We start from the raw sequence: 10,238 nt of genomic DNA on the forward strand, positions 1-10,238 counted from the left end.
ATAATAATAATAATAATAATAAAGAGAAAAAAAAAGAAAGGAAAAATTATTGGGGTTTATACTGCATACTTAGTGGCGTTTTCAACAAAAACGTTGAAAACATGTATTAATAGGTTAAAGAGCCCGTTTTGTAGCTTTGTTATTAGTGGCGCTTTTAAAAAAATGCCGCAAAAGGTATGTATTACCGACGTTTTTATCTAAAACGCCACAAAACATCTATTAAGAGATTGTAAAACGGCGTCGTTTATAGCCTTGTTATTAGTGGCGCTTTCTAAAAACGCCGCAAAATGTACGTATTACCGGCGTTTTCACCTAAAACGCCAAAAAAGGTATGTATTAAGAGATTGTAAAACGGCATCGTTTATAGCCTTGTTATAAGTGGCGCTTTAATAAACACCGCAAAAGGTGTAAATTACCGGTGTTTTCACGAGAAAACGCCACAAATATCTATTAACAGATTGCAAAAACATCGTCATTTATAGCCTTGAAACTAGTGGCGTTTTCATAAAAAAACGCCACAAACATCTATTAATAGATTGAAAATGGCGTCGTTTTTTGGAGCCCCAATTTTTCTTTACTTTTCCCCAATTCAGATTACCTTATTGTCTATTTCCCCAAACCTTGGTTCCCCAAATCCCCTAAAATTTCCCCCAATTTGATATCCTCAAATTGGTTTCCCAAAATCCCCAAATCAAAATACCTTTGATTTTCACCGAAGTCCATTTGATTTGCTCTGCTAAAAATATCAGTAGTTTTCCATAACCGTTAACCTTGATCTATTTCCTAAAATATTTTTCTGTCAATCTTCTTTGTATCTTGCATTCGCAAATATTAGGAAAAGAGGTGCCCCTGAGGACATAGTTCAGAAAAATGTTTAAAGGAGACAAAAGAGGATGGTAAAGAATAGGTAATCTGCAGCACGTTCATGAGCAAGGAAACAGGTTGGCTTTTTGTTTTGTTATTTATCTGTAAAATGTGACACTTGATAACCATGTTCTTTTTTAAAAATTAATTGTGAACAATATAATATATAGTTTTGAACTGAAATATGGAAGCAAAATTGAATTTGGTAATGCTCTGTTGTTGACTGAATTATTTTTTCTTTTTTTTTAAATTCAAGTGTTGAAGATTATGATTCAGAACTCTTTAAGAAGAGTAATTTGTTTGTGGTACCTGTTGTAGATTATATACGAGAAATTCTTTGGTTAATGGTTACCATGTGTTGATGAAGTGTTTAGGATTGGTTCTGCAGTTTGGGCTTTCTGATGCTAATTTATATTTCATATATCTATGTATATAAGAATGTATGCATGTATGTATGTATGCTTGTTTTTTATGTGTTATCTTTAATATGATTGAAAGCAAGTCACATGGATGTATGCTTGTCTTTTATGTGTTATCCTTCATCTGACAAGTTATGGAACGCAAGCCACATGCTTTTGTTTTGTTTCTTCTTTAGATGCTTTAGTAATGAGATTTTTAACTTCATTACATGAATCTCATATATGTATGTATGTATGCATGTATGCTTGTCTTTTATGTATTATCATTTAATCTGACAAATTATTGAATGCAAGCAACATTATTTTTGGATTGGTCTTTTTGAGCTTTAGTAATGAGATTTCCCCTTGTATTATGTCTGGTTCCACTTGCATCCATAGGTATAGATATCTACATTGCATGTTCGATATAAATGGGCTGAAACACGAATTTTTTTACTTCGAAGGTTAATTGGTTGCAAAGCGAAGGTTATTATGGAGGCGTGCGACTGCTTATGTTCTTTTAGTTAACTCTTTCATAAGCATTGCAAGGATAATAATATAAATCTCTCACCAGGGAACTTCACCCTCTCCTATTTGGCTAATATACCTCGCCAGGTATTGCTCTGAACAAAAAATATAATAATCGAACTCATAATTCTTTTAGTTACTTAATGTATATCATTGTTCTTTGTCATCGGTTTGTCACTCATTTTTCTCACGCATTGAAATACACGGTTTATTGTAGTTATTCTAACACAAATATGTATGCAGTTTTGATTACAAAAGTAAATTGGATAATAAAACAAGTATGGCTTTATTTTAGTAGTTATTATAATGTTGTCTAATTTTATTTTATTTTTTAAATTAAAGTTGTTGTAATGCATGGTAAATTGGAAGGTTGAAGCTGTCCAAAACAGGACATGTTTCCTATGATTACCGAATACTAATGCTTGTTTAATTGGAGTATAAATGCTGTCTAAAATAGGGTGTGTTTTGGTTATAATGTGTATCACTCCTACTATGCATAGAATTATTTAATAATGGACTTAAGAAATAATATTTTAACGTAAAAGAAGGCCAAAAGGAAACACGTGAATAGGCTTATTTTTCCCTTTCCTTTTCTTTTTCCATTTTAAACAAAAAAAAGTATTTTTATTATTATAGTGTTGGAGTAATAAAATATTTTTTTATAAAATAGTATAATATTATAAAATTTAAATAAAATAAAATAATATTTATTTTAATATAAAAATCAAATTACCATTTTTTTCCAAAAAAATGATTTAAAAGCTTTTTAAAATGAAAAGTTATTTTTTCCTCATTAATTATTTTGTTAAGTTATTTCTTTTTTTTTTATGTTTTTACCATAACGATTTCATTTAAATAAAACAACTGTTTCCTAAAAAATATTAAAATATAAAATGTCTAAACAATTTGCTAGAGTTAATCGATTCACAAAAAATATTTTGTCTACTTATATTTTATTTTTAAATGACCTAATTAAATTAAATTGTATTTAAAGTATATAGTTTAAAATTTAAAGTATAATTAACCCTAAACTTGTAAATTTAATCTAATAATTTCCTTGAAAGTATATAGTTTAAAGTTTAAATTTCATAACTTACATAATTTACATAACTTACATAATACATAAATATATATCATATAATAACTTATATAACTTAATAACTTACATATATCATATCATAACTTACATAACTCACATAACTTACATAACTTACATAACTACATAACTTAACATACCTCAGAAAACTTACGTAACTCACATAACTTACATAACTTATTCGTGTAATTTATTGTCAAGTTTAGACTTCAAGAACAACGAAATAGATAGGAGTTCGATGAATTCGTCAAGGGTAAGCAACGACTATCGAAATGGAGTACAAAATTTTCTAAATTTTGCATTTCAAAATGCAAGCCAAGAGAATATGATTCTTTGCCCGTGTAAGAAGTGTGGCAACATCAATTGGCATTTTCGTGAAGTTGTCTACGAACATCTAATTGTTGATGGCTTTATTCGGGGGTATAAAAAATAGATTTTCCATGGAGAGTGTACATCTAGTAGAACAGATAATCTGACTTATCCTGATACTGCTTACCATCAGTATGTTAGACAAGATGACATGGAAGGTATGTTGTGGGATGCATTTAATGTGCACAGTCATGGTGAGCAACCGTTTCCACCTGACTTTATTGCATCCGATGATTGTAATATTGGTGGAAATGTTTTTACCGAAATGAGAACAAGTGCACCTGATGATGAGCCAAATTAAGAAGCGACGAAGTTCTACAATTTACTCAATGAAATGAACGTGAACTTTACGAGGGATCAAAATATTCAAAATTGTCCTTCTGCATTCGTCTATTTCACTTAAAATGTTTGGGAGATTGGACCGAAAAATCTTTTACAATGCTGCTAGAGTTTCTGAGAGAGATGTTTTCGTTTGCAAAAATCCCTCAGTCTTGTCAAGATATGAAGAAACTAATAAATGATTTAGGCCTTGTGTACGATAAAATTCATAGTTGCCCAAATGACAGCATGTTGTACTGGGGTGATTAGAAAAACCAACAGTCTTTTATGTTTGTGATAATTCCTGTTGGATGAATAGGAATACAGAAGATGTGAATGCGGATGAAGGTGGGGCACAATTAAGAAAGAAGCCAACCAAGATTTTGCGATCTTTTCCCCTAATACCAAGACTTCAAAGGCTTTTCATGTCGTTAAAAACAACTGATTCTATGAGGTGGCATAATGATCAATAAACCGATGATGGATTATTAAGGCATCCTACAAATTCTTTAGCTTGGAAATTGTTTGACAGTAAATTTCCAAGCTTTGCAAGCGATCCTCGGAATGTGAGGCTTGGACTAGCAGCTGACGGCTTTAATCTTTTTAAAATCATGAGTACTTCGTACAGTCTTGGCCTTTAGTGCTTGTTCCTTACAATTTGCCTCCATGGATTTGCATGAAGCAATCTTCATTTATATTATCTATGATTATCCCTGGAGAGAAAGGTTCCAAAAATGATATTGACATTTATTTGCAGCCACTTATTAAAGAGTTAAAACAGTTATGGTTGGGTGTTGAGACATATGATGTATTGAGAAAAGAGAACTTTAATTTATGTGCAGCTTTGTTGTGGACAATTAATGATTTCCTAGCTTATGCCAATTTATCTGGTTGGAGTACTAAAGGACGTTATGTTTGTCTTTGTTGTGCTGCGCAAACTTGTTCGAAGTGGTTGTATAATGGGAAGAAGTTCTCTTATATGGGGCATCGACGGTGGTTAGATGGAAATCATAAATTTAGATTTCAAAAGACTCTATTTGACGGTACTGAAGAGTACAAAGGAGCTTGGATCTGAAATCTTGTTTATGTTAAAAGATATAATTTTAGTTATGGGAAGATGAATCAACCACCTAACACACAAACAAAGAGAAGATCGAGGGATGAATCTGATAAAGAGGATGATCCTAATGAGGTGGACTTGTGGAAAAAATGAGTATTTTTTTAGTTGCCTTATTGGGAGCACAACATTTTACGCCACAATCTTGATGTCATGCATATTGAGAAGAATGTTTGGGAGAACATAATTGGGATAATTTTGACTGTCGATGGAAAATCAAAAGGCAATCTTCAGAGTCGACTTGATTTAGTTGACATGGGAATTCGGCGTGATCTTCATCCCCAAGTACTTCCGAATGGGAAATATCGGTTGTCACATTCTATTTTTGTAATGTCAAAGGAAAAGAAAGAAGTGTTCTGCATGGTGTTGAAGGATATAAAGGTCCCAGATGCGTATGCATCAAATATATCTCGATGTGTGAGTCTTAAATATTAAAGACTATATTCATTAAAATCACATGATTATCACATCTTGATGCAAGATTTACTGCCAGTTGCTTTACGGTGTTGTATGTAAAAAAAGGTGACGTCCTGTATAATTGAACTATCCAATATAATGAAAGCTATTTATGGTAAAGTTTTGGATATTGAAGAACTTGAGGAAGTATAGGATCGAGCCGCTTTGACTTTATGCAATTTGGATAAGATCTTTCCACCTTCCTTCTTCACTATTATGGTGCACTTGCTAATCCATCTCCCTCGTGAAGCAATACTTGGTGGATCAATTTTTTATCGATGGATGTATCCTATAGAAAGGTGCTAATTTATTTGTAAAGTATTCATTCATTAATTTATTTGTAAAGTATTCATTCATTCACCTCTATACATTTAGTTACAACTTTTGATAATGTTGTATATCGTGTTTAGGTTCCTAAACAAATTGAAGTCTTATTGCCGTAATAAGCGTTATCTAGAAGGATCAATTACTGAAAGCTACTTGGTAGAGGAGTGTATGACCTAAATGTTGAAACACGATTGAATAGACCAAGTAGAAATGCTGGGCTTAATGATCATAACTTGGCTGAAACTTATTTATTCCAAAGTTATAAAGAACCAATCGACAAAGTTGAAATTGTAGAATTAGATGATATATCTTGGATACAAGCACATCGATATGTTCTTTTTCACCACGATTCAATTGAACCATTACGCAACTAAGTTCTAAAATTTGATAAATATTTATCTTTTTGATTTGTTTATCTTCTAACCAATTAAAACTTCTTTTTAACATAGTGAGTACAAACAAATCTTGAGATCTTGTTCACGCTCCTGAAACTTACAACATCGAGAGATTAAAAAGTTATTCACAAAATCTTTTCATGAATTGTTAAGCCAAACGGTATGTAGCTAAAGTCAATAAGTGACACATAATCACGAAATTTAGTTAACCAAATAATAATGTTTTTACATAATACATTTATAATTACTCAATTTACTTTCGATTCAATAGGTTTGGAGTGGGAAGGACATCAATGACGAAGTTAAATGGCTTTCTAAATGTCTGAATAGAGTAGTAAAAATATATAGTGTCTTCCTCATGAATGGATTTAGATTTTATACAAAATATCGCAAGAGAATGAGGAGAACTCAAAATTGTGGAATTGTTGTTAATTCTTCAATTACAAGTTATGCTAATGCTAGGGACAGTAATCCTGTTGAGGGAAATGTGGAGTATTATGGACTTCTTACTGACATTATTGAGTTGGATTACTATGGCAAATGGAAAGTTGTCTTATTTTGATGTGATTGGGCTGATGCTAATACTGTTCGCAAAATTAAAAAAGATCAATTTGGTTTTACAGTGTTTAATTTCTCTCCTTTGATTCACACTGGACAACAATTGATGGACGAGCCATGTGTATTTTCTTTTCAAGTGAAACAAGTTTTTTATTCGAAAGATCCAACTGATGAGGCTTAGTACGTTGTACTCCGGAACACCCCTGGAGACTTGTTTGACATGGGCAATAGAAGTGGAGATGACATCGTTGAAAGATCAGAAACTTTTCCTTTTCCAGAACATAACTTAGATGAAAATATCCCTAGTACTAGTAGACAACATCAATGGGTTCGCCATGATGTGGATGAAGATATTTACGAATAATGATGTAGTAAGATTTTACGATTTTTTAATTATATGTAATATTATAATTTAAATCTTAGTCTGGTTAAATATTTCAACTATTTTATATGTACTATTATTATTGTAATTAGTTACTAAAATTTCAACTATTTTATGTGTATTGCAAGAAAAATGCCTAGAAGAAGATTACGAGATCTAAGTATTGTTCAGAATACTCTAAATTCGGAAGCAACAAATAGTGAACAACAGACTGCCATTGGATCTTCGAATGTTCCAGAAACACCTGACGAGTCTGCAGAAATTCAAAGTAATGTTAAATTTAATTTACATGCGTGTTGACTTTTATTAATGATTTATTATTCAAATTCTTATATTATAATATACCATTTTTCAGCTGAAAGTGGTGGGACGCGTAAAGGTCGAGGACGTACGCTGCTTAAAGATTTATAAGAGTTAACTCCTGTTGAGCGTGTCAAAGTATCTAGGAACAATCTTGGTCAGCCTGTTGGATCAGAAACTCGACTTTTAGTAGGATATTTGGGCATTATAGCACGAAATGCCAATATGTTACCTATCAACTATGATGGCATCAAATGCCTGATAGTAACAAAAATCAAGCTCTCAATAATATTAAGGTAACAAAACATGAATGTAATTTATAATACTTTGGTTTAAGTTTCATTTATATTTACTTTCTAAACTTGTGTTTTTTTAGGAGAGATTTGCTTTGGAGGTCTCGGACACTTATATCAATAAGGCATTGGGAAAAAAATGGAGAGACCATAAAAGCACTTTAAAGAAAGAATATTTTAAGAAAGATATAATCCTCGAAGAGAAATTGCAAAATGTCCCGCCGGGGATGCTGAGTACCAATGAGAAGAAGCGGTTAGATTCTGGAATTCAAAAAAGGAGAGGTATTACATACTTCCAAACTCTTATAATTATTTTGGTTTATAGTATTTACTATATACATAATAATAATTTCATAATGTAGGACCGTGAGCGAGTTGGAACAAGCAGCAGGCAAAAACAAAAATTCATGCATACAGCAGGGTCGAAAAGTTTTGCTTGTGTAGCTGAGGCCGAGGTAGTTTGAATTTATTAATTGTGTCAAATATTAATTACTTTCTACTAAATAATATTTTTACTACTATATTGTAGGAACTCTCATCCGATCAAAAAGTTAGACGCCTGCAGCTTTTTGACATTACACATTGGAAAAAAGATGGATCTCCAATGATTTCAGAAGCTAGAGAAATTGTGGTATATTCACCTAATAAAATTTTATTTATTTTAAATATTTATAATGTTTAATTATAATGGTTTAATTCGTCGTTAGTAGTTTTAAACAATGTTAAGTTATGTTGCATTTATTTTTATTATATATTTTGTTTCTAACTCTTTGATTGATTTATTAGGAGAAACTAAAGGATAAAAAGGCGGAGTGTGAAGCGATTGCTTTGAGTGATAGTTCTGTTAATCTTGAGAACATTGATAATAGAATTATTACTGATTTTTTAGGTCCTGAAACGTATGGTGAGGTTCGAATTCAAGGTTTGGTGTTAACCCAACCCAATATTTTGGATCCAGCTCACAGCAATACATGCCTTCGGGGAGTCAAGCTCAAGCTGAAGTTCAGAGGTTAAAAGATCAAATGGCTCAGATGCAAGCGAGCACAGGTGAACAAATTGCTCAACTTAAAGCGGAGGCAGCATCACTTAAAGATGACACAGCAGCGAAGGAAGCAGAGCAAAACAGAAAATACAACGAACTCTAGCTACAACTTCAGAATATGATGCAAATGTTTCAGCTGTCCCAAAAGCCACCATCTTAGATGTTTATTTCCTTATTGTAAGAATGTTTTAACAATATAACTTTTAACATTACTGTAAGAATATTTTGTTATTTCATTTATAAATATATCTTTCGTTGAATTTTTGAAGTATCATTCAGATTTGCTGTTATTGGTTGGATTTGATGTTGCAGGAAGGATTGTATATGAATGGAATTAGGGCATTAGAAATTTGCTAAAATTAGTGGTGTTTTTTTACCAAAAACGCAGCAAAATAACATACATTTTTAGCGACATTTGAGATAAAAGCGCCGCTAAAGGTCACGTTCTTTAGCAGCATTTGTCAAAAAAAGGCTACTTAAGGTCACGTTCTTTAGCTGCGTTTGTCAAAAAGCACCGGTAAATGTCACGTTCTTTAGCGGCGTTTTCTTGAAATCGCCGCTAAAAATCATGTTCTTTAGCAGTGTTTTTTTTTACATAAACGCCGCAAAATGTTAACGGCATTATTTTTAGCAGCACTTGTAGAGGCGCCGCTAAAGGCCAAAAAAATGCCGCTAAAAACCTATTTTGCTATAGTGTTTATTACTACATTCTCATATCCTTCCTCAAAGAATATTAACAGAAACAGAATATTTAGGCATATGCCAAATATGTGGCCAATAATCTTTCATATCACATTGATAACATAAGTTATCTTTACCCTTTGAAGAGTTATCTTGAGAACTATCATTGTTCTCTTATTTATTACTATGTTCCCACTTTTAGTGGTCTATGATTATATCTTTTATTTTCTTTATGTTTGCATTTACTTCACGAATGCAATAAATCTAGTAGGATAGAGTTCTAAACACCTCCATTGATTCTTTATTTCATAATCACCATCGCAAAGCATGTGTGGATTTCAAATCAAAATCTATCTATTCATGTTGTCATTATTAGTCTCCAATCACATCCAACAATTATAACAACAATCATGATCTCTATATTTTCATTTTGCATAATTGTTATGTTCTGTTACATTCACTTTAGGGAATGAAGCAAAACTAGTGGGAAGAATTTTATAGTTTTTCATTAGTAACTTATCATTTTGTTTAGCCACAAATAATAAATTCATGTCACTAATAAATCATTGTGGTAAGATAATATATATTTTATATATCATACCACAACAAAATACAAAATATCATAATGTCAAATTAAAATAACTTTACAACTATAAAAGTTTAAACATAAACATTTTCTAACCTCCACCTCTTATGATATAATTTTATCTCAAATTTTACAATGATATGGAATTATCATAGATAGGGTGAATATCCCAAAGTTCATGACAAATAAATATTTTTATTTACATTCCGCAATAATCATATATCTTAATCAAAATCAAAATCAAACCAATCAATTCTATTAAAACTAAAAAAAATATTTATCTCCACATAAAAATTTCAATAACTAAATGCATGAAGGGTTTAATAAATTCATAGAGATACGAATAGTAAATTTTATAAATTGAACTTTTTAATAGAAATCAAGTCAAATTTCAAAATAAGTTGATTAGATTGATGTACATTACCATGGATGAGAAGTAGTGATTATAAGCATCCTTTGTAATGAAGAAAAAGAAATCACCTGCAAGTAAATGTCAAAAAGCAAACTTTGAGAGTGAATCTTACTTCT

General features: G+C 31.4%; 1 long non-coding RNA gene across 3 annotated transcripts; it reads left to right on the top strand.

Moving 5' to 3' along the window:
* The first annotated feature begins 562 nt into the window (after positions 1–562).
* Positions 563–8,717, top strand: LOC107897659 (uncharacterized). 3 transcript variants are annotated; one of them, XR_005903529.1, is made up of 8 exons: positions 563–941; positions 1,727–1,877; positions 6,937–7,076; positions 7,164–7,404; positions 7,485–7,683; positions 7,764–7,856; positions 7,931–8,032; positions 8,188–8,717. It is a non-coding gene; the product is annotated as an uncharacterized lncRNA (long non-coding RNA). The 3 variants fall into 3 exon arrangements; XR_005903528.1 differs by having other exon boundaries at positions 569–941; positions 8,291–8,717; XR_001684243.2 differs by having other exon boundaries at positions 569–941; positions 8,360–8,717.
* Positions 8,718–10,238: the final 1,521 nt, after the last annotated feature.

This window comes from Gossypium hirsutum, chromosome A10 (genome assembly GCF_007990345.1).
Source record: "Gossypium hirsutum isolate 1008001.06 chromosome A10, Gossypium_hirsutum_v2.1, whole genome shotgun sequence".
NCBI classification, from domain to species: domain Eukaryota; kingdom Viridiplantae; phylum Streptophyta; class Magnoliopsida; order Malvales; family Malvaceae; genus Gossypium; species Gossypium hirsutum.